Genomic DNA, 26260 nt, shown 5'->3' on the forward strand with positions numbered 1-26260 from the left:
GGAAGAGACTGTCCTAATGGAAGAACTGTATCCTGAGCATTCCTGAGCCTGAATTGTAACCTGTTACTTCCCTAATAAACCCCATAATCATGACTATTGTCCGTGAGTTCTCTAGTGCCATTGTAATGAATTATGGAACCCAGCAGAGAAGTAGAGATTGCTGTGGGAGTGTCAGTATTGGTAAAGATGGCGGAGAGAGGCAGCATGTCTCACTTCTGCCTCATAGGAATCAGCCTTGGGCTGTTGATCTTGATTCTCCTTCCCTCTTAAGAAGTTAGAGGAGGTCAGATGCTGCCCCTACACCATTTTTACAGGAGCTATCAGAGTAAGACAGACAAGGAAGAAAGGCCTGCCAGATATAGTGCTGGAAGATAAACCCCTTAAGCTGGAAGAGGCACTCAAAATACACAGCAGCCACAACAATGAACTCGAGCACACCAGTGTTCATGAAAGATGGCACAGGGCCGAGCAATGTTTTGTTTTGTTGTGCATGGGGTTACCATGAATTGGAGCAGACTTGATGGCAACTAACAATAATATATGTGTTTTTTCTTATCTTTCCAAAAGTGAAAATACATTTGTGCTCATCTGGTCATACCCTTCTACCTTGTCTCCTATGTGAGCAATGGCAGTAATTTGGAACATAACTGACCAAGGTCAGAAGAGAGTCTGTGGCAATGAAACAGATAGGCTGTTGCTATAAATGTAATTTCCGGATACTTATTAGAATGCGGCACACTTTAATGAACTGAATTTACTCTAGACCCCGATATATATGGAAGATAATTACTTCTAAAATTCAGCACCTCCACAATTGATTGGTTATCTCACTATTCAAGTATTTCTTCTTAAAATATATGAAAGCTAAATAGCACCTTTCTGAGCCATACTGTGATAGCTTACTCAGGAAATGTTTGCTAGTGTTCACAATGAATGCTTACTATAAGCTGCTTTAATGGTAGAGAAGTAACTTGAAACATGGGAATATCTTCCACTCATTTTGAAAGCATAAAACAAACAAAAAAATAAAGTTAATCTATTTGCAGTCTACATACCATTCACAGTACGTAGGGTCTGCCAACGCTTTGTCAGTGGACACTGCTTTTACTGGACCTTTAGTGTTCTTTCTCTGATATAAGGTAAATTAACAAGTCATTTAAGCAGTAAGTAAAGGAAACATTAAGCACGACACCGACTCTAAGTATAACACTACGGCATTTGTTCAAAAATGTCAGCCAAGGAAGATAAATCACCAAGGTGTAACTTGTCAGTCCCTCCTAAACCAAACAGCAAAAATCAAGAGTTGGTGTCCAAGTCTCAGATGCTGCCAAGGAAAAAAAGTGTTTTTGGTCTCAAATCTTCTCCAATCAGTTATGGACACATTTATTTCAAAAGAGCATTTTCACTTGACAGTGGACCCACAGTTAAGAAGGAAAGGTCTCAAAACCTTGTATTTAAAACTTAAACTTATGCTCCATTAATTTATATTTCCTTCCTGAGCTGATGGAAATCTAGAAACTATTCTATACTTAATCATCAAATTGGTTTAAGGTTCAACTACAGTACTTAAAAGAAATATCCTCTAATATTGAAAGCATAATAATATCCCTTCATTTTCCAGAGACCATAGTTTAAAAAAGTTGCATCATTTTAAATATTTCTAGCCGGTGAACCAACAGAACTAGTTTTTCCTATAACATATGGTTATAGCATGACTCTTGCCTCCTTACAGATTTCAAGTTCTGCGTTTAAGATGCTAATTTCCTCTTAGGTATGTGGACTCTGAAAACTGTCGAGCTGGCTTGGTTTTGATTGTATGATCCTGAAGACTTAAGCTGGAGGCAGCTCCAGTTAAGGATGAAGAAGCTTTTATATTCATCTTATAAATGTAAAATTATTATAGGCCTAGCAAAATTAACAAATTATAAATCTTTGAAAGACAAACATGATGGCTTTAAAAAGCACTTTAATGCTTTTCATTCCAAGTAAATCTAACCATAGTTTTATTCCCTTTTTAATTTATCCTGAAATCATTCCTTGGAATAAGACTTCTCTCTGGTTAGCTTCAGGATTTAAAATTCTCTTCTAAGACTAAGTCTGGAATTTTCAGTTGGACATGAATCTCAATATATCCCAAGCTGAAATAATTATTTTCCCTACCATTGCTACAACCTGTACCTTTTCTTAAACTCCTCGTTTAGCTATTGATTCTGCCATTTTGCCTGCTTGCTGAAGCGAAAACCTTGGAGTCACCCCTGACTCTTCTCTCTCAACTCCCTCATCCAACTGCTCACCCAAAGTCTACTGATTCCATGATTTTAACAACCCTCTTCCTTCCCCTTCTGTCTGTCTTCCCTGTCAGTGCCTTAGTTCTGGCATCCGCCATCTTTCACACAAGTAACAGTCATTTCTTACATGTTCTCTTGTCTCCCCTTTCCCCTCCTTTCAAACAGTCCTCCACACCTCTACCAGAGCAATCCATCAAAAGCACAAGTCTGATGACATCATTTCCCTGCTCAGATCCCTTCAGAATCTCTGCCTATACCTGTGTCTCACAATCTTTTTATGTTCTAATACCAGTGACAAACAGAATTACTAGATGACATTAAAAGGTGAACACTGGTTAGAAAACATGACTTTCTGAAAAACAGGATCTCCCTCCGTTCCTCCCTCAGCAAGCAGCCCTTCAGCATCCTTGAGAAGAACGTCCTTCTTCCCCAGCGTGCCTCCTATACACTCAGGAAGGCAGGTCCTTTGGTGGGCTGCTTAATTCTACCACATTTCTTTGGTGGTTGGCTTGACTTTACATCACATTTCCATCTTATCTCTAATTGACATAGAGCGTCGGGTACCCTTCTCTATATACCACATCACGCAATCTGCTAACTCAGCATAAAGCCAGCACACATCAGTATAACAGAATATATTTTCAGATATAACAAAAATGAATCCTGGTGCTGGTGGAGGCATGGAGTCCCTCTATAAAAGGCTTGGGCTTCCTCAATGGGCACAGCAATCAAGTTGTGAACCACTTACCAGAAGGAGGGAGTTTCAGCTCTTGGGCAGGCTCCCTGTCCTGCTCCCGTTTATATTTCCAGACACAGTTCCCATAATCCCTCTCAAGGCACCCTGTTTATTCCTTCAACAAATAATTATTCCTTCAAGAAATATCAAGCACCTATTATTTGCCAGGCCACAGGTGCTATTCTCAGTCACGTGTAAAGTACCCTGAGCACATGACACTCTTTCACTTCAAAGTCTTTAGACTTGACGTTTCTTCTGTCTGTAATATAGCTCCCACTCCCCCTTCTCAGTGTACTTAGGAGAATATAAAGACTTAAGAACTGTTATTTACAGGGCTGTGTGTGTGTGTGTGTGTGTGTGTGCGCGCGTTTGGCGTTACCCTATTTATGTCCATCTATCTGAACAAACGGTGTCAAGGTAACTACACAAATGTCTGTTAAATCACTTTAACAAACACCGTTTGATATTGTTATCAGCTGAACCCTTTTGTCTAACGTTGAAATCAGCATGTTTTCGAAAGCCTGCTTGCAGCTCCTCACTCGCACCAAGGTGGAGCTGGTCCTGAGGTCTTGCAGAGAAGGTATAAACTGTATGCAGCTACTCTGAACACCAGCTTTAAACAGATTATGCAAGTACATAGGAATTTCAGATAAAATACACTTCAAATCTACTTCCCTTCCTTTGCACAAGTCATCGTGCTCCGAAAGGGACATTGCTACTCAGCGTACCTCATTCCTATATTCTACTCATATGCTGTTATATGACATTAAATGTTACTTTTCAAATACAACGTCATAAATTACGCAACAGCATGATCGTAATGACCGGCGAGAAACCGTTCTATTGTTCATATGTTCCCAGAAAGTCGAAATAGTTTAACTTACATGGCGATTTAAAAAAATAATGCAGACTGCATCAGGGGAGAAGAATCGATATCCGCGGTTAGTTCACACCAGGCACAAGCCCTCCTCTGTTCGAAATCATGGGCCTTTTTGTCACAGCTTCCTTTGGACTCATTAGAGCGATCAGAGGTGTGTCCTTTGAGGCACAAAACTATTCGATCTTTATATCTCTAAGTTATGTTGAAAAGAAACAGAAAAGACAGACCAGGATATAGAAGAGATTGTGAATTCAGTGATGGACAGAAGTTAAAACTCCAGGCTGATGAAAAATAACATCGCTATTTGACACCATGGCACACAACAACAACAACATTCCCCAAAGAGTGTGGAAATATCAGTCAGCTTTTATTCTAACTCTGTTTTAGTGTAAAATGAAGACAGGGTTGGTATGGTCCCCGGAAATGCTAAATGTCATTTTCCTTCTAAAGAGCTTACTATATTGCAGTTGCTAGGCTATGAGGTTACATAATATTTCATTGTGTCTTCATTTACATTTTATAGATTCGAAACTGAAGTGGCCCCAGGCCTTAGAGCCTATAAATGGTGGCCTGGCTCCAGAGTCCACACTGCTCACCTCCACCCTCCCTGGTTAGTTGTCAGCAGCTTGAATTCAGATATCAGCTTTGCCACTTATTAGCTGTGGGACATGAAACAAGACACTCAGCCACTCAAGATTATTTCCTCCTCCAGCATTGGAAATAATGGTGCCTCCACTTGCAAAGATTATTGTGAGAATAAAGAATGTATTTTACATATTTTAATGTTCAATGTATGTAAATTTAAAACATAAATAGAGCAAAACAAAAAATCCAGTTTCTTTTCATGTGATAGTCTTCTACTGTCTAATTCTTCTCCTCTGAAACATTGACATAGAAGCTGGTTTGCTTTGCCCTGCAAAGGATTTCTAGCTCCTTCCAAACCTGCTTCCTAAACAAGCAGAAAAACAAGTTAGAAAAAAAAACACTAAGTTTACAAACAAAGCTACAAGGGATTTCTTCACACACTGTCAAGCCTAAAGCTTTACTGTTAAGTTTTACTCTCAATTCTTTGATGCTATTAAAACAGAGAGTCAAAAGTTCTTCAAAAGAAGAAAAAGAAACACAATTGTGGGTATTTCATCTAAATACCACAGTAAACCATTTCACAGTTACAGAAACTGAGGTTCACATCAAATAACAACTTAGTCCAACATCACTCAGCCAGTAAATGGCATAATAGGAACCTATATCCATTTTTTTTTTTTTTTTTTTAATATCCATAGAGGAAACCCTGGTGGCGTAGTGGTTAATTACTATGGCTGCTAACAAAAAGGTCAGCAGTTCAAACCCACCAGACACTCCTTGGAAACTCCATGGGGCAGTTCTACTCTGTCCTGTAGGGTCGCTATGAGTTGGAATTGACTTGATGGCAATGGGTTTTTTTTTTTTTTTATCCATAGCTGCAAATACATACTTTATAACAAATTGGGCTTACTCATGACATTTTCTCTTAAGGCACAAAATCTTTCTAAAGTTTCTTCCTATCCCCAAGTTTAGTAACTCAACTTAACTAGAATATTAATAAGGACAACTTGATCAAGGCTCAGTGGCATTAATGGTCATACTTAGAAACCTTACAAGGCAAAAATGCAAGCAATGGATCAGCTATTTGAAAACTGAATACCCTTATGCAAAGTGGTTTTTCCTTAGACCTGACGCCCAGGAAAGCTTGTGAAAAGATTATATAATTCTTCTGATTCATGAAGATAACAGTGAATACTTTCCATGTTTTTCTTCTGAGACACAGCTGTCATAGAGATGTAGCTGGGAGAGCAGGGCTTAGAGTAACCAGGAGCCCAAGTGGCAAATAAAAGAGAGTTTGAACCATTCAAGCTGTGGGAATACCTGACCTCACGTCATTCAAGTTGATAGAGAGCTGGAAGACACCTTTCTTCTTCCAAATATCTGGAGTGGGGGAAATGCAGCTCAATAGGAAATTTCTCCCCAGACAGAGGAAGTGTAGAGACATGGGAGGGCTCTGTCTTCTAACAGGAGTTCATGGTGATGATAACTGAGCAAGACACAGTATGGTGAACCTTCTCAGTTAGGTAAAACCTGAACTATGTGAATCATCGTTTTAAAAAAAAGCCAATATATACAGCTAAAACCTAGCATTATTTTCATCATTTCAAATACTTTTTATTAGTTATAAACTTTTTTGCCATTAGGCTTCTGCAAATTTAAATACAAAAGAACCCAATTCATTCCAAAATGTATGCTCTTGGAGTAATAATATAAACCCCTTATTAGGTTCATCCACCTCTGGTTATTGCAATGTGGTTTGCAAAACTTGATACCCTATATCTAATTTTAAAATGTCTGTAGGTTTTCATCCAAGCAGGTCTCGACAAGCAATAAGACTGTGTGAGTGGCCTGTGAATGCCAGCCCCCCAGCCCTTTGCACTGTCTCACGTAGAGTGGGCCAGGGCCACCTTGCAAGCCTAATGTCTGCGTTAGGACTTCCTGTGTGGAAACCTGCTTTGCATTTAGTACTTCCACGGAGGCAAAGAAGGCTACAACAGGAAGAGAGTACTTTCAACTAAGTCAAGTCTCTCAGGGCTCCCATACACTTCAATCGCCTCGTGGAGACAAGCCAGGGTATTTGTTGCTCATGAGCAATTCTAATTGCTCCAGTGCCCTGTGGTAATCCAGAAACATACTTGGAGTTGTTCCAGAGAGCTGTTCTCAATCAGGCAATTGTCCTGATAATAGAACAATTGCACACTCAGCTCTGTTTAAAGCGTCCAGCCTACCATAACTGCTAAACCTTTTGTTAAAACCTACAAGCTTCCTTTCTATCCTCTGTGTCAGAATATACAGGAAGAAATGTTGGACCTTAACGAGGAAATGGAAGGTGTGCTTCCTGATTTTTCCATTGCAAAGTAGTACTGCTTTCAAGAAAAGACTGGAAAAATGACATGGAGACCGTATTGAACAACTATTAAACCAGAAAAGACATTCATTCCTTCAGTAAATATTGCAGAGTGAATTATGATATGGGTGGTTAAAACTATACGGAAAAGCTTATTTTGTTCTGAAATATAGCAAGGCCAAGCTGATGCTCAGGAAAACAGCATAAATGTCCATGAAGTCTAAAGAGTATAATTACTCCCGGAGACGATGTGTCCATGTTTTCCCTGCGTAGCCTTTTCTCTGAAGAACCCACACCCTCAAAGCATCAGGAATTAATCTCCACTCTAAAAAAAACTTTTTTTTTTCTATAGGAAATGGTGCTTAAAAAAATCTTAGTGTGGTAATATGAGTGATCAAGACAGAGTCTAAAACTTTTGAACAATGTGGGCTACATAACTAGAGTTGGATTTGAACTCTCAGTACCCTGAGTTTGATAAATTCTTTGAAGGTCAAGTACATGCTTGTTTGTATCAAGTAAATAAGATAAGTGAGGCCTCCAATGTGTAAGATAATCATGAGGTTTTCTTTCCTGGTACGTAATGAGCTATTTTCAGTTTAAATTCAGTAAGAACTCAATTCTTAGCCATTTATATAGACCTGAAAATGAGTTCCTGGATGAGACAGGCTTCATTGCTCTTTTTTAGTCTCTGGGCTCCACAGTTTGCCATTTCAGGGTTTTAGAGAGCAAAGACAGGGAGGGCAGCAGGAATTCAAATCAGTAAGCTCTCTTTTTTAGCAGCTCTCATAAAAATTTAAGAGATCAAAGTGACTAGCAAAAACAGACGTGGAGAGGGGAAGGGAACTGTAATTATTATATTACGAATTCAACAAACATTTACTAAGCGTATACTATGTTCTAGGGACCTTGCTTATGTTAGATAGTAGGGATATAAACATTGATTAAAACCCACATTCCTTGCCTTCAAGGGATTCATGGTTAACTCTACTTGATAACTGTTGGTAGAAATAACAGTTTGCAGCACACATTCCTGGAATTAAACAAACAAACAAACAAACTTTGTATACTCAGATACGTAGGTCTGTAAGTCTCTATACGGAAAATGACCACGAAGATGGCGGATGTAGCCATACCACAACATACGTAAATCCTGTGTTGTGAGGCACTTTAGTGCTGATGTCTACATCATGATTAAATACATATATTGACTGCAGGAGGAGAAAGGACAAGAAATCACAAGAATGTGATTCTCAGACATTTTGTGTGAAAGCTGAGGACCTGTTTACTTAAGGGCCCTGGCCATAATTAACCCACCAACTAACTACGACTTCCAGCTGCACTTTATTATCATTTGTTTCTTTCAACACGTGTGTACTGAGTGCTGCCCTATTCTGTGTATAGAGGATACCATCAATAAAGACTGAGTCCCCACTCTTGAGGAGCTTGCAGTTTAGTGTAGGAGATACACACATAATCCAACAACCAATACAGTGTGATACCCCTAAGTAATGACAAGATACAACTGGATCCCAGAAGACGACCTTCTGACTAAGCTGGCCAGGGGAGACAGGAAAGCCTTCCTTAAGAACTCTTTCTATTAAGCTTCATGTTGCAAACGACCAGCATAGTGTCTGGCACATATAAACGCAACTGATAAAAACTTGTGGAATGAGTGACTATTCTAAGCAATGTGGAGAATTCAAAAAATATGTAATAAGATCCTGACTTTGAGCAGCTTAAAAATTCTAGCAGAAAGATGATATATATATAAATTAATATTATAAAGGGGTTGTAGTAAATAAAAGTGCTAAAGGTTTATATACAATATTTGCTGTAAGAATACAGAAGACAGATGTATTATTTTGGGCTGGGGATGGTTAGGGAAAGCTTCTTGGAAGAGGTGAGATATAAGATGTAACTTGAAGGGCTGCTGTAGACTTCATGAGGTGGTGGAAGGATGGAAAGAATCCTGTAGGGAAATTCCCGCCGAATGTCCATGAGGAGACCAGTCTGGCTAGAGATTTGGGGAAAGGTAATAGTAACCTAAAGGAGCCCTGGTGGTATTGTAGTTAGGTGCTTGGCTGCTAACCAGAAGGTCAGTGGTTTGAACCCACCAGCTGTTCCATGGGAGAAAGATGTGGTAGTTTGTGTCCATAATGATCATAGCCTTGGAAACCCTATGGGGCAGTTCTACTCTGTCCCATAGGGTTACCATGAGTTGGAATTGACTTGACAACAATGGATAATAGTAACCAACTGTAACCTGGAAAAGTAGCACAGGGCTTGATTTAAGAGATTTTAAATTTCAAGGCTAAAGAGTTTGAACTGTGTCCGGTAAGTAATAGGAAGTCAACAAAAGTTTTTGGGCAGTGTGATAACATAAAAGCTGTATTTTTTTTATTTTTTTTTTATTTTAAACATGTAGGAATATCTTTAGTTCCTTAAAGACATATGTTGTTCTGTGCTGTTGAGTCGACTTCGAATCATAGCGACCTTATAGGATAGAGTAGAACTACCCTATAGCATTTCCTAGGGTATAATCTTTAAGGGAACAGATTGCCAAGTCTTTTCTCCAGTGAAGCCTCTAGGTAGGTTTGAACCACTGACCTTTTGGTTAGCAGCTGAACTCTTAACCATTATGCCACCAGTGTTGACTGACATATTGAAAGACATATTCTCTCACTCATTTCTTCTGAAACACATTGTTGCTTTGATCTATCTTTCATTCTCCACTTTTTAAAAGAAACTTTTTATTTTGAGATAATTTTAGATGTACTAAAGAGTTGGAAAAACAGCACAGAGAGTTCCTGCACACGCTTCACCCACAAAAGGTCGATTTTTGAAAGATTAGTTAAGGATCACTTAGGTCATTAACACATACATCCATATAACCAGACTTACTAAGATTGGTTCTTTGGACAGACCGAACATGGACACCTGCTGAAACTGGATCTGAAGCCTACAGTGTAAGCCTGGTTAGAATGACAAAGTTGTACTCGTGCCAAGCTCTCAGCCTCAAGAAAAGGAGTTATATGTACCATTACCAAAAACACACGGCATGTGTGCTCTGAGCAAAAGCACAGCAGAGCTGCAGCGTGGCTCATCCACTTCCCACCACCATGAGAGTTACCAATCCTGGTGCCTTGGGAGAAAGCACCTTTCAGACCACTCCCCCCTGCCACCTTCCTCACACGTTGCCTCCACACCCCCACCCCTAAAGAGCCTTGCTGTGGTTTGAGCCAATGGGCCACCTTTGCTAAAAGGCAAACAGGAATTAGGACCCAGGCTGCTCCCACAGGGTCAGGCTCCTCACTCTTATTTGAGTCCTTCTTACATGTGGCTGGAGTCTGATAAGATTAGGACAGAAAAAGCCACCTTTGTTTGAAGGTACATAGGCCTCACCACCTCAGGAGAAACGGCTGCTCCGCATAGGTGGTCACGCCCAGCTGGCCAAAGTTCTTTGGGCTGGGAATTGGGGCCAAATCCCCAGCAAAGAATGAGGTGTTACTCTGCTGTGGTTCCTTCTTCAGAAACCACGAGGGGAGCAGTTGTCGTGGTCTCAGGGAGGACTGGGTGTTTCCGGTCTTCTGGCCATAACACCAAGGAACAGTACCTGCAAGCGGACACAACCCTCAATGCTGCCTGTTGTCTTAACCTGCATTTCATCACACTGGCACACAGTTCGGTCTCCGAAAAAAGGAAAAACAGGTGCTAGTTCTCCGCCTCTTTCCCTTTATCACTGTAAGAGAAGACGAGCTGTTTCCATCTGCACTTTCTTCTCTTATTTGAAAAAGCTAAGTGAATAATTCAATATAAAGTCTCAAAAAGCTGTTCGAACGAACAGGCAGAACCCTACCAAATATTTGTTAACCTAAGTACCTAGAAAAGGACACACGTTTCTGTATCGACGGAACATTTAAAAAATTTGACAGGTCTTCATTCTCAAAACATCTCCCGCACCTATTACTCAGGTCACCTTATATGGAGCCCTGGAAACAATGAAAAGAATAAAACTCTCACATAGCGATCTGAGCATAGGTTGAGAAGGACTGAAGTAAATTATTCTGGGAAATCTGATGGTATTTTTTCAGTTCTAAAGAAGAATTTGTAAGAAATTTTAATAAGATAAAACTGGAGTATTTAAAAGATACTTTACATCATAATGTAACATTTTAAGTTAGGCAATGCATTCATAAGGAGCCCAGGTGGCACACTAATTAAGCACTCATTTGTTAACCAAAAGATTGGTGGTTCGAATCCACCAGCCACTCCGTAGGAGAAAGATGTGGCACTCTGCTTCCATAAAGATTTACAGCCTTGGAAACCCTATCAGGGACAGATTACCCAATAAGCAAAGTATGCATGGGCTTACTTATGCTTACTTATTAACCTGTAGTGCACAATTTCACCTGCGACAAAAACTATGTGCAATTTTGCAGTATAGATTAGTAAATAAGCACAAGTAACCCTGTGCATACCTTGCTCACTGTAAGCCATGTGTACCTTGCTCACTGTAAGCCCTGTGTACCTTGCTCACCGTAAGCCCTGTGTACTTTGCTCACTGTAAGCCCTGTGTACCTTGCTCACTGTAAGCCTGTGTGTGCCTTGCTCACTGTAAGCCCGTGTGTACCTTGTTCACTGTAAGCTGGTGTGTACCTTGCTCACCGTAAGCCTGTGTGTACCTTGCTCACCGTAAGCCCTGTATACCTTGCTCACCGTAAGCCCTGTATACTTTGCTCACTGTAAGCCCTGTGTACTTTGCTCACTGTAAGCCCTGTGTACCTTGCTCACTGCAAGCCCGTGTGTGCCTTGCTCACTGTAAGCCCGTGTGTACCTTGTTCACTGTAAGCTGGTGTGTACCTTGCTCACTGTAAGCCCTGTGTACTTTGCTCACTGTAAGCCCTGTGTACCTTGCTCACTGTAAGCCGTGTGTACCTTGCTCACTGTAAGCCCTGTGTACCTTGCTCACTGTAAGCTCCTGCATACCTTGCTCACTGTAGTAAGCCCGTGTGTACCTTGCTCGCTGTAAGCCCTGTGTACCTTGCTCACTGTAAGCCCGTGTGTGCCTTGTTCACTGTAAGCCCGTGTGTATCTTGTTCACTGTAAGCCCTGTATACCTTGCTCACCGTAAGCCCTGTATACTTTGCTCACTGTAAGCCCTGTGTACCTTGCTCACTGTAAGCCCTGTGTACCTTGCTCACTGTAAGCTCCTGCATACCTTGCTCACTGTAGTAAGCCCATATGTACCTTGCTCGCTGTAAGCCCTGTGTACCTTGCTCACTGTAAGCCCATGTGTGCTTTGTTCACTGTAAGCCGGTGTGTACCTTGCTCACTGTAAGCCTGTGTGTACCTTGCTCACTGTAAGCCCTGTGTACCTTGCTCACTGTAAGCCCTGTGTACCTTGCTCACTGTAAGCCCCTGCGTACCTTGCTCACTGTAAGCCCATGTGTACCATGCTCATTGTAGTAAGCCCGTGTATACCTTGCTCGCTGTAAGCCCTGTGTACCTTGCTCATTGTAAGCCCTGTGTACCTTGCTCATTGTAGTAAGCCCGTGTATACCTTGTTCACTGTAAGCCAGTGTGTACCTTGCTCACTGTAAGCCTGTGTGTACCTTACTCACTGTCAGCCCCTGCGTACCTTGCTCACTGGTTTACCTGCCCCTGCCTATGGGGCAGTTCTACTCTGTCCTGTAGGGTCGCTATGAATTGGGATCAACTCAATGGCACACAACAATACATTCACATCATTCAAAATCCAAAAAACAAAAAGAGGTATTCAGAAAAGAGTATCTTTCTCATCCCTGACTGGAGTATTTTTTAAAGCAGAAGAAATACATAAGAAAGTCATTTTTTTGGTCTATTTTGTATGTTTATTTGTGTTTCAGAGTAATTGTTACCCTGACAACATCTTACATTAAGCTACCTAACGTGAATCAGGAGGTCAGAAGTTACTATCAAATGTTTGGAAAGCAGCCCTGACGTGTATTATTTGACCAAAGATGACTTTTTTTTAACTTACAAATTATGAATTCTCTAAGGGAAATTTCAAAGATGATAATCAAGCATTAACAACAGATAGACCTTTATATTCTACAGTAAAACCTACGAAAGTTGGAATCTGTGTTAGGTGGAAACCTGTAAGAAAAGGAAAATGCAAACACCTTCCACTGGTATTGGAAGGCAAAGGAAAGGGGTAAGACTGCACCCTGTCAAAGACAGAAAACTTGCAAGACCCAGAAAAACAAGGCAATTCCATTGAGTTCCGGCTCTTCCAGGTTTCACTGTACTAGGTTTGAAGTATTTTCGTTATATAAAACTCCATGTAAATAATCAAAAGTAGAGGTTGGGTAAGAAATTATGCATTGCTTTTCAATGACAATAATAGCACATATGGCTGTTTCTTAGTATAAAAACATTTACTAACATTAAGTCCATGCCCAATATATTTCTGTTGAATGAATGCTTTGAAGTATATAAATAACAAGAACTTTAACAAAATAATGGAGGCAGGAAGAACTAATTTTCATTCCTCTGCAGATACACTTTAGCCGGAATACTGCCTTGGAGAATATACCTTTAGAAAATATGATAACCAATCATCCAAGCCAAATGGATCAATTCCACCATTAAAAGATAATCACTGAGAGCAAATCCATGGTCCACCCTGGTGGTATATTCTGGAGTCTGACAGCAGTCAGTTCCACCGATTTCTCCCTTTTGTTCAATCCAGGTAGCAATCTTTGGTAGCAATTTACACCAATTTACTGTTTACTTTCCCTTGGAAGATGAAGTGGTGCTGAACATCCTTCTTTCACTGAAATCTAATTTACTTTAAGGCAGTGAAGTGGATTTTAAGCTTCTTCCCCAGTCAAAACAACACCCACTTCTTTAACCTCCCCCACACATTGCCAGATTGCAACCTGGAATCATTTCAGTTGCTCATTTACGGTGTCCTTCTCAAGTTTTCCATACCTCTCCCAAAATGCAGATGCTGAAAAGGGATCGTGTCGCTTTATACCGAACCAGTGCCAAGCAGAAGGTGTCCATTACTCTTTTTTTTTTAATAACATTTTATTGTTTTTTCAGTGAAAGTTTACACAGCAGATTAGGTTCCCATTTGACAATTTCTACACAAATTTCTCAATGACATTAGTTTTCAAAATGTATCAACATTCTCTTTAATTGTGTTCTGGTTGTTTCATTTTCAGTACTCTAGTCTCCCTGCCCCCTCATCTTCTCATCTTTGCTTTAACGTAATTGTTGACCTCTAACCATTACTCTTGATTGAGCTTCCCTTCACTCCATTCCGACGGCACTGGGTGGTTTCTGGGTCACTCCATTCCAGTAATACTCAATATTGATTTATCTTGTATCATTATTTCATTCAAATACTGTAAACTTATATTCTTAATAAGAGTCCTATAATGTTGAATTTAAGCAGAGAAAAGGACCACAATAATAGTTAGGTCTTGGTTTTTCTATTAGCTCTGTCTTGTTCACTTGTTCCTCCTGAACTGTGTTCTATTTTGTGTGTGTGTGCTAAACATACATGTAACGAATTATTTGCCATCAACATTCTTCATGTGTATACTTCAGTGACATTAGTTATGTTTATCATGTTGTCTAACTATCACCATTTCCCATTTCCAAATTTTCCTACCACCATTGGCAGGGGCACATCGCATTCTATTTTTCACTCATTATTTGTGTGAACAGCAAGTACCACTTTGTATTTGGTTCATACTGGAGGTTAACCCCACTGCCTAAGTTAGTGACACCCAAAGACGACTGAACTTATTTAAGGTCTGTCGTCAAAGTCAATGATGAAAAGAATAAGTAATCCAGTCCTCAAACCAAAGTTAGTAAACTCAAATTGTTTAACAGTGTGTTGCAGCCTATCAAAGGGTAATTTTATGATTTTTAAGAAGTAATTCATATTTTATACCAGACTAATAGCTTTGTATAGTCCCTTAGTGAAAATCTATTATGGGCATTAACTAGCATTTTGCATTTATTTTACGGAGACACTCCGAACACGGAGCAAACGCATTGCCACAGTTCCTGCTGCAAACAAACAGCGAGGCCAGGAAGAGAAGGAAGTTTTCTCACGTTCTATCCTGTGTCACAACTGATGATCACGTCCTCTATGCCTAATATCTGTTTTCATTTCAAGAAAATCCACTTAACACCAGATCTCAATCACTTCTGGAAACTAAGGAAGCTTGTTTACAGCATATGGCTAACTTTCGAAGGAGGGCCGATCAATTTCGTCTCCATGGGGCAGGCTACGCTGATCCCTGCCGTCCAGGGCAGTAGCATAGTGTGACATAAACTCCCTGCAGCAGACACACAGTGACAGAGCCATTTTGTGATGGAAATTGACTGTCAAGTAAAAGGCCTTCTTCGGAAGAGATTGTGCTGAGAAAGCATAAGCCAAGGAGGACAGCTGCAAGTCTGTGATGGATCTAACAGGAGTCACAGGTCAGGTGTGTTCTGCGCAGGGGTGCCTTTTTTCTCTACCGTCACTTTTTTACACAGCTTAACATTGAACAGAAAGTTAAAAGAGACCGAAATTAGTAAACAGTGTTGATGGGTCTCAAGTTGCAAGATAATTTTCCAAAGGAAGTATGTACCCATTTCTATGTCTTGGCCCATGTGCCGCCCTAATTTTGTACCACATTTGTGAGAATGTGAGCATACATGTCTATCAACAAGCAAAACAAGCCTTATGTTTAAAGCTCCATCTGGGGATAAAGAAAAGAGCCATTAGAACAAGATCTCCTGCATGTTTTTATCAACGCCGAGATTAGTCATACAATGGATTATGATTTTAATGTTTAAAGTAACACCTAATTTATCAAGCCAGGATGCTTAAAACTGTAGTACGCATAGTGGATGGTTAAGGAATCTTTTATTTAATTGTAAGTACTTTGCTTAGAGCATCAATATTTTTTCTTTGTTATACATCAAAACCATGAATAAAATTACAGAAATTTTATGTATATACTGTACACATGGATTTTTAATTTGTATTTAAAGATTTTATTCTTAGCTAGCTTCTATTGACTGCAAGCATTTTTTTTTAACCAGTAGAAACCAATAGTCTTCTGCCCAGCTCTGCAGGCCCTCCATCATGCAGTCCCACTGTATTTACGCCATCTTGTTTGCCTCTCTTCTCCACTGCACACCCTCTGTCCTAGGTAGGATATCCTGGACACTCTTCAGGCCTATCTCTTCCATGCTCTGTGCCTTTGCTCACATTCTTCCCCTTAACAGGAATGTTCTCCTTTTTCCAGACGCGTTTTCATAGCCTATCCATTTTCAAGGTCTACCTTCTCATTGAAGAAGCCTTCACTGGTACATACCAAATCCCCTTCTTTATGCCCATCAGTGTGCCACTCAGATATTAAGCAGGTCCCTAGGGCTGACCTCACCTCCTCCTACTTTTTACCTAACCCTACTCCAGCTCCACTGGCCTCCAACCACACTCTTGCCTCAAGGCCTTTGTATTTGGGATTCGCTCCATCTGAAAGGCTCTCTCCCCAGCAATCTGCACGTTCAATCCCTTACGCCTCACAGATATTTTCTCAAACATTACCTTTCCTAATGTCCTCGTTTAATATTACACTCATTCCCAGGATTCTCTATTTCCTTTCTTTGCATTATTTTTCCCATTGCACTGGATTGCAAGTGTTACCAGGGCAGGAACTTTTGTCTATTGTATATCCCCCGTGCCTAGAATAGTATCTGCCACGTACTAAGTACTCAAAATACCTGCTGAATAAATTAAGTGAATTAATGAACGGGAGCTATTCAACAAGTGCTTGATAAGTAAAACAAATCGAGTGAATTTGCTGGAAATTAGCTATGTCCTACATGCTTGGTAAGTTTTATTTAATCCTTACAGCACTCTATGAGAAAGGTTCTACATTATCCCAGCTTTATACATGGAGAAAGGTAACACAAAGAGATCATGTAAATTACCTAAAGTTAAGCAACTGGCAAGTGGCAGTGTGGGACTCAAGACTAATGCTTTTTGAACTTTATATGTCCTTTGAAAATTTGCTGCAAAAGGCCTCTTAAAAGTGTCAAAAAGCAAAGATCATGTTCAGCAGTAAGGTGTGCCTGACCCAAGCCATGGTATTTTCTATTGCCTCATATGCATGTGAAAGCTAGACAGTGAATAAGGAAGACTGAAGGATTATGCTGTTGGGGAAGAATATTGAATAGACTATGGACTGCCAGAAGAACGAATGCTCCTTAGAAGCAAGGATGGCGAGGCCATGTCTTACATACTTTGGACACGTTATCAGGAGGGACCAGTCCCTAAAGAAGGACATCATGCTTGGTAGAGGGTCAGCAAAAAAGAGGAAGACCCTCAATAGGATGGATTGACACAGTGTCTGCTACAATGGGATCAAACACAGCGACGATTGTGAGGATGGTAGGACAGGGCAGTGCTTCCTTCTACTGTACATCAATGCTTTTTCAGTCTTCCATATTCATTGTCCAGCTTTCACACACACAGGAGGCAGATGAAAATACCAAGGCACGGGTCAGGACACCTCAGTCCTCAGGATGACTTAAAGGGGTCTTTTGCAGATTTGCCTAATGCAATATGTCATTTGATTTCTTGACTGCTGTTTCCATGGATGTTGATTGTGGATCCAAGTAAAATGAAATCCTTGACAAGTTCAATATTTGTGAAAATGCATATTTATCTGAAACACTGAAATTATTGCCTTCCGTTTTAACAATCGTTTTTGTCTTATGCCATCCCAAGCACGCTCATTGAAGGCACAAATTTTGTGTTATTTATATTTTTATCTCCAGCACAGAATTTGTAACACGGTAGGATCTTAATGGAAACCCTGGTGGCATAGTGGGTAAGTGCTACGGCTGCTAACCAAAAGGTTTTTTAGGATCTTGATAAATGTTTATGGAGCGAATGAGTGAATGAAAGAACAAATGAATGGAGTGACTAGAAGTTTTATTTTCACATTTCCTTTGAAAGATGGTGCCTTCCAAGGACACAAGACTCCTTGGCTATGAATGTAGGCTTAGACAAATTATGTATTAGTTGTTAAGCGCAGCCAGCTAGAAGTTTTCGAATTGGAAATTAAAATAGTAAAAAAGCACCATGATAAATAAACCTTAGTTACTCAGCCTTCCCTTTCCACAAAAAAAGTGGCAGAGAAACCAAGCTACAGGAGGAAAAGTTTTAACCCACTTAAGTATATAGTCAACTTTATTTTATAATATTCTTAATTTTATAGGTTTTTAAAAGTACTAGGCCTCCTGAGTTCAGAAAGGCATGTCCATTCCTGCTAAACACAGGCATGTATGATTTGGCCATGTTTATTAAAGGAAAATCACAATTTGAATGTTTGGTTTTTATGTTTCAAATGTTAGCTTTTTTTTTTTTTTTTAATTAACAGTATTTTCACCAGGTTTATTCCTCTTTAAATGCCAATCTCATAACACATTTAAACTGTATGAGGGTCAAAAAACAGAAAACTAAAAAAGAACCTTCAGGGTATTTTTCTGATTAAACAAACAACAACAACAACAACAGTCCAACGCTTTTCCTTCCATCTACTCTGCCCATACCCCTTTTCCTAAAAGGATTTTTTAAAGAGCTAGACTAAAACACTACATTCAAGCTCCCCTAGTCCTAGAAGGATGATCTGAAACTGACAAAATGAAAGGGTTCTCCCGCTTGCTTCCCTTGTCTGAGTCCTAAACTAATGTCTGCTTACCAAAGACCAGAAGGAGCCTTTCACGTGAATTCCAGCTGAAGCAAGTGTTACAGCTAGAGGCTGCACATAACAGGAAACGCAATTACTCATCCATTCCACTGAGGTATCTAAGACTAGAAGACTCAACACATTTTTTCTCTTCTTAAAGGATCCTATGGGAGGGGATTAAATTTCGAAAATTCCAAAACACATTTACGATACGGGATTTAAAATTTTAATCCCTTTGCCATTCCCTTTAGCTCGAAACAGCTTGTTTATCTTTTTCCTGCTAGCACAAAATGCGGAGCAGAAATGGAAACCAGATTTCTTTATGTAGTGAATTTCATGTGGTTTCCACATTTCTCCTGGCAGTGGTTTCCCGGCAGACATTCATCTAAAAAATTCCTCCTTGAGTGATTTTTAAAATAAAACGGCATTTGTGGCATTTTGTGGCACATTCTAAGCACACTCTCAAATGCACTATAAATGGACTACACATTATAGCATTCTGCATTGCAGTTTACGCTGAAAGCTTTGGTAATGGTAAATAAAGATGTTAAAAATATAATCTAGGAAGGTGATTTTTGGTGGCCTTCATTCTTTCTTACTTAAGAAGGGATTCCTTTTCTTTGACTCTATATTCAGGAAAATAGCAGAATGGCCGTGGTTCCACTTGGAAATCCACTGGGGCATACATAGAAACTACAGGCATGGCCCCTGACCTCAGGAAGCTTATGAACAAGTTAGAAAGGTGAAACATAAATATCATAACAAGTCAGACAATAAGCTAAGGAGGGTCAGCATATCATAAGAAATAAATGGATAAATGAGAGGAATAGATAATAAGGTCTATATGGGTGATATGGAAATATGTGCTACACAATAGTCTTTGGAGCCACGAGAAAGTTGGTTTTAAAGTAAAACAGTGTGACCAATCTAAAGTTCCATCATTCTCTGTCTTCCCTTCCCTTTTGAAGACATGTAACATTAAAACAAACAGAAAAATAAATAAAAAGCCACAGGCTCGCTCTTTTCCTCCTTGGTTGCCTGAAGAGTGACTGTTATCACTGTTAACTATCCAGGCCAGGAAGTTTGTGACAAGCCAAGCGCTTCAGAGGGAACAAATGGCCATCAATGTCCTTCACCCTGGGAGATAACGCGCCTAAGGAAAACTAGCCAACCTGTACAAGACACTAGATGTCATCTTTGTGTTTGGATTCAGAACCCGTTTTGGTGGTGGCAACACAACGGGCTTACACATGCTTTACCACCTCTTGGATTACAGAAAGAAAGATGAACCCAAACCCAGACTTGCAAGGCATGGCCTGTATGAAAAGAAAAAGGCCTCATGAAAAGAGTAAAAGGAACACAAGAGCACAATGAGGAAAGTTAGGGGGACCGCAAAGGCCAGTGCAGTGCCAGCAAAAAGGAGCAAAGATTCTGCAGGATTCATAAACTGTAAGACCACCCCTGCCCCCTGCAAAAAAAAAAAAAAAAAAAGCCACTGGCTCATAAAAGAGTTATTTTAAAGTTCACGTGAAAGTATAAAAGCAATTTAATTTAGTTTGGGAGCTGTTTTTAAGCAATGTTCAGATAGAGTTAAATTCATCTGCTCTGAAATCCAAGGAGAAGAAGCCAAATTTTACTGAACAGTCTAATAAATATTTTTACCAGTAGCTCAATGCCCACTCTATGTCCAGAAGAAGAAAGCAATAGGAACAACAGAAATGGGAGCTATAAAATGGAAATAGGAAGGGAAAGATGACCAGGAAGAATTAGGGCTTACAAGAGGGAAGAGCTGTGCAGAGTCTCTCACCGAGCAGACGAGAGGTGGGGAAGGGAAAAGAGGAGGAGAAATGAATAAAGATAATTAATAAACCTCTTTGACTGAATGCCTTTTGATCACTTGACGGAGGTGTAGTGTGGGTAGTTAACACGTACCACTGCTCTTTGACAAAATCACTACTTCAATATTCTCCACTCCTGTTTTTGCATGTTTAGGGGTGCAATGGTCGCCAAGGGTAGAGACGGTGTTTGCTACAGCGCCATAACTGCCTGCCTCGAGACAATGTCACGACAATTCGCCAAACTGTTGCCACAGGAGCTAGTGCAAAATGTTTTTAAAAGCGTATGTTCAGGCCTCTCAACCACCTCTGATGTAAGGAACCTTCCACTATTCGACTCTAAGAACATATAGCACAGCTGAACTTGAACCCGTCAGTACTGCTGCTCCTTCTCTTATACCTCAGTTCTATTTAAGAAAACAAAGGTTTAATTTAACATCAAAGAAGTGGAATTTGTTCAAGAAAGTGAAAATTTTGAAATCAAATATAGTTAATTAAATCTGTACAAATACGAAATCATCCAAGTCTTCTGCTCTAGGGACTGAGAGACTTGGTTTTAGTGTTTTCACCGTTAATTCAAAACTCCTATTTCACAGTCATACATTGACAATCAAAGGGAACTGTGTTATGAAAATTATCTTATGTAGTTGGAACCATTTTTAACATGGTCTTTCCAGTTTTTATCAGCGTGCGCATACACAAAAAAATTCACTGAAACTCTCCAGTACTGAAGGTGAAGGAGACATGTGTTGTGGGAACGGTAGTTTGAAGTGGGGAGTTGGACGCAGTCAGAACACTGGGTATGTGCATACATAGGACAGAGGCGCTGAAAATGACACAGCGGTGCAGCAGAAGTGCATTCATCTAAGTGAGCCCACGTGTACTACAGTCACAACAAAATCAAATCTCACAATAATAAAATAAAGCTAGCGCTGGCATTAACTCCAACAGGATCCAGCCTACTCAGTGCTAGCATTACTGGGTGACCACTACCAATTATTTTCTGGTCTGAAGGCAAAGACGGAACCAGAATTAAGGCTGATTTACAAAACAGATAGGGCAAAATGTACTGGAAAATCAGCTTCCACTAGCTTTCCTGTTCTTTGTCAAAGGTTAAAAATAATGAGGGATTCAACTTTTCAAAAATTACCCAATTGAAGTGTAGTACTGAAAACGTCATCATGGTCTGAATCATAATCATGGGAGGGAAGTTCACGATCCTCAAACTGGCTCCAGTGCTGCCAGAAGGCACATAGTTCTGGAAAAGTCAAAAGACTCCTCCTAGGCTACTTATCCTAGCTCTTTTTTACTCTTCTCAGAAACCTTGAAAAATAAAAAAGACTCATTAGTGAGCTTCTTAGTAATAACTCCACAAGGCCCTGAAAATGCCTGCGCAAGGAAGCTGAACTCCAAGCGCCTACTTCCAATGGTTGACGTGCACACTACTGACCAGGTGGCACCTGAGGCCACCCCAAACATTTTCAATGGGATCAAAATCCCTTAAAAAATTAGTAAAAAACCTACTAGTACTACAGCAAAAAAAAAAACAAACAAAAAACAAAACAGCGAAATGAGCCATTATTTCAAAAGTAATCATAATCCATACTGGCCAATGAAATCCAAGGGTAGTTTTTTCTTGAAGAAACTAAGATGAGATGAAAAGAAAGTATATTGTACCAGAGGAAAACATTTTATCAGGGAGCAGAGGACTGAGGGTGAACTACCTGTTCCCCAAACAAAAGTGAACCAACAGTACACAGTGTGTGTGTAGTTTTTAAATGCAGACAGCCATAACTCCATATATGTAAAAGTCAATCCTTTTAAATGTTGCATTTGCAAACTTACAGAGGTATTTCCTACCTACTGTGCCCTTGTTGGAAACCCTGGTGGCATAGTGGTTAAGTGTTATGGCTGCTAAAAAACAGGCCAGCAGTTTGAATCCACCAACCTCTCTTTGGGAACTCTACGGGGCAGGTCTACTCTGTCCTATAGGGTTGCTTGTTAACCTTCAACCATTGCTGTAAAGCTCTGAGAGGTACAATTAAAAAAACAACACAACTGAAATGCACACATGCTAACACTACTTTAACCTTAAAAAAATAAAAAGGGAAGAGGATTAATTTTGATGGTGATAATAGTCGTGTAGATATTCCGGTTTACTTAAAAAATACATATACATATATATACATGGTAAATGTATACACACTAAACATACACAAACACACATGTATATACTCATGCATATATATACATTCATACATACGTATTAATATATAAGCATACAAAAACTGTAATAAAAGCAGATAAACTCAGAGGAAAAGAAGATCATTATTGCCTTTTCAAAGAGTTTCTCTGAAAGATTATTTTAAGGAGTTAGCTCCCACTACAGAGTTTTAAAAATAACGCTATTTCTTTCAGAATCAAGTATTTCCTACCATTATTACCTGTTTGGCACACACATGATTCATTTACACAACGAGATTACAAACACCTTGAGGAAAATGACATACTTTGTTCCTCAACAGTATTTGTGCTGTTCAGCCTTTGGAGTCGTGGACCCGGTTTTGAACCCGTGTCAGTAACTGAGTAGAGCTGGGTGCCTCCATGCATCCTCACAGCAGGCCCTAACCTGCTAGAGGCCTAACTCTGGGCCACACCTGTTCTAAACTCTTCTCACACATTAACACATTTAATTCTCACGAAAAACTTGTTTTATAGATAAGGAATATCAGAATAGTTAAATAATTTGCCAAAGTCAAATAATAATAATTAATGGTGAAACCAAGACTCAAAGCCAAGCAACCTAGCTCCAGAACCCTCACATCACATGCCTTCTTGAGCCTTAGCTTCTTTATCTGCAAAAAACAAAGAAAGCCTACTTTTCAGGGTTCTTAGGTTAAATTATATGACATGTGAGAAATGCTAGCACAGGGCCTAGCTTCAGAATAAGTGCTCAAATTAAAAAAAAAAATATTGTTGTTGATGTTAGGTGCAGTCAAGTCAGTTCCAACTCATAGTGACAACAGAACGAAACGCTGCCCAGTCCTGTGCCATCTTCACAATCATTGCTATGTTTGAGACCATTGTTGTAACCACTTTGTCAATCCATCTCATTAAGGGTCTTTCTCTTTTTTGCTGACCCTCTACTTTACCAAGCATGATGTCCTTCTCCAGGGACTGGTCCGTTCTGATAACATGCCCAAAATACGTGAGAAGAAGTCTCGCCATCCTTGTGTCCAAGAAGAATTGCAAGACACATTTGTTTGTTCTTCTGACAGTGCATGGTATAATCAATATTCTTCACCAACACCATAATTCAAAGACATCAACTCTTCTCTGGTCTTCCTTATTCACTGTCCAGCTTTCACACGCATATGAGGCAACTGAAAATACCATGGCCTGAGTTAGGCACACCTTAGTCCTCAAAGTGACATCTTTGCTTTTGAACACTTTACAGAGGTCCTTTGTAGCAGATTTGCCCAATGCGATACATCCTTTGACTTCTTGCCTGCTCATTCCAAGGCCATTGACTGTGGATCCAAGTAAAATGAAATCCTTGACAACTTCAGTGTTTTCTCCATTTATCATGATGTTGTTTACTGGTCCAGTTTTGAGTATTTTTGTTTTCTTTATGTTGAGGTGTAATCCATACTGAAGGGTGTGGTCTTTGATCTTCATCAGGAAGTGCTTCATTCAAGTCCTCTTCACTTTCAGCGAACAAGGTTATGTCACCTGCATATCGCAGGTTGTCAATGAGTCTTCCTTCAATCCTGATGCCGTGTCCTTCTTCATATAGTCCAGCTTCTTGGATTATTTGCTCAGCATACAGACTGAATAAGTATGGTGAAAGGATACAACCCTGACAAACACCTTTCTGATTTTAAACCACTCAGTGTCCCTTGTTCTGTTTGAATGACTGCCTTTTGGTTCCTCATGAGCATGATTAAGTGCTATGGATTTTCCATTCTTCACAATGTTACCCATAATTTGTTATGATCTACACGGTAGAATGCCTTTGCATAGTCAATAAAACACAGGTAAGCATCTTTTTGATATTCTCTGCTTTCAGCCAAGACTATCTGACATCAGCAATGATAACCCACGTTCCACATCCCCTTCTGAATCTGGCTTGAATTTCTGCCAGTTCACTGTTGATGTACTGCTGCAACCATTTTTTGGTTATTTTCAGCAAAATTTTATTTGCGTGTGACATTAATAATATTATTCGGTAATTTTCGCATTCTGTAGGGTCACCTTTCTTAGGAATGGGTGCAAATGTGGATCTCTTTCAGTTGGTTGGCCAGATAACTGTCTTCCAAATTTCTTAGTATAGACAAGTGAGTGCTTTCAGCATTGCATCCATTTGTTGAAACATCTCAGTTGGTATTCTGTCAATTCCTGGAGCCTTGTTTTCACCAATGCCTTCAGTGCAGCTTGGACTTCTTTCAATATCATTGGTTCTTGATCATATGCTACCTCTTGAAATGGTTGAATGTCAACCAATTCTTTTTGGTACAGTGACTCTGTATATTCCTTCCACCTTCTTTTGATGCTTCCTGTTTTGCCCATAGAATCCTTCAATCTTGCAACTTTAGGCCTGGATTTTTTCTTCAGTTCTTTAAGCTTGAGAAATGCCGAGCATGTTCTCCCCTTTTGATTTTTTAACTCCAGGTCTTTGTACATTTCATTATAATACTTTACTTTGTCTTTTCAACCCACCCTTTGAAATCTTCTGTTCAGCTCCTTTATCATTTCTTCCATTCGCTCTAGCTACTCTACGTTCAAGAGCAAGTTTCAGAGTCTCTTCCAGCATCATTTTGGTCTATTCCTTCTTTCTTGTCTTTTTCATGACCTTTTCCTTTCTTCATGTACTATGTCTTTGACATCATTCCACAACTTGTCTGGTCTTCAGTCATTAGTATTCAAAGCTTCCAATCTGTTCTTAAATTCAGGTGGAATATACTCAAGGTCATACTTTGGCTCTTTTGGACTTGTTTAAATTTTCTTCAGCTTCAACTTGAACTTGTATATGAGCAATTCATGGTCTGTTCCCGCAGTGGGCCCCTGGCCTTGTTCTGACTGATGATATTGAGCTTCTCCATCATCTCTTTCCATAAATGTAGCCAATTTGATTCCTATATATTCCCTCTGGTAAGGTCCATGTGTATAGTCGCCGTTCATGTTGTCCAAAAAAAAGGTATTTGCAATGAATAAGTCGTTGGTCCTGGAAAATTCTATCATTTGATCTCTGGTATTATTTCTACCAGAAACCCTGGTGGCGTAGTGGTTAAGTGCTACGGCTGCTAACCAAAGGGTCAGCAGTTCTAATCTACCAGGTGTTCCTTGGAAACTCTATGGGGCAGTTCTATTCTGTCCTGCAGGGTCACTGTGAGTCAGAATCAACTCGACAGCAGTTGGTTTGGGTTCGGTTTATTGTTTCTATCACCTAAGCCAAATTTTCCAACTACCAATCCTTCTCCGTTTCCAACTTTCACATTCCAATCACCAGTAATTATTAATGCATTTTAACTGCATGTTTGATCAGTTTCAGATTGCAGAAGTTTGTAAAAATCTTCAACTTCCTCATCTATGGCCTTAATGGTTGGTGTGTAAATTCGAATAACAGTTGTATTAACTGGTCTTCCTTGTAGGCATATGGATATTATCCTATCACCGGCAGCACTGTACTTCAGGATAGATCTTGAAATGTTATTTTTGATGATGAATGGGAAGCCATTCCTCTTCAATTTGTCATTTCTGGTACAGCAGATGATAAGACTGTCTGATTCAAAACGGCCAATACCAGTCCATTTCAGCTCACTAATGCCTAGGATATCGATCT

The 26260-nt window shown here is 39.8% G+C and overlaps 1 protein-coding gene and 1 pseudogene across 8 annotated transcripts in view; one reads left to right on the plus strand and one right to left on the minus strand.

Annotated features, from left to right (window-relative positions):
- DNM3 (dynamin 3) overlaps positions 1–26260 on the minus strand; it is a 735481-nt gene that overhangs the window by 286785 nt on the left and 422436 nt on the right. The gene's annotated exons all lie outside the window — the stretch shown is intronic.
- LOC126073489 (40S ribosomal protein S24-like) lies at positions 19639–23159 on the plus strand (annotated as a pseudogene).

Source organism: Elephas maximus, chromosome 3, assembly GCF_024166365.1.
Source record: "Elephas maximus indicus isolate mEleMax1 chromosome 3, mEleMax1 primary haplotype, whole genome shotgun sequence".
Lineage (NCBI taxonomy): Eukaryota > Metazoa > Chordata > Mammalia > Proboscidea > Elephantidae > Elephas > Elephas maximus.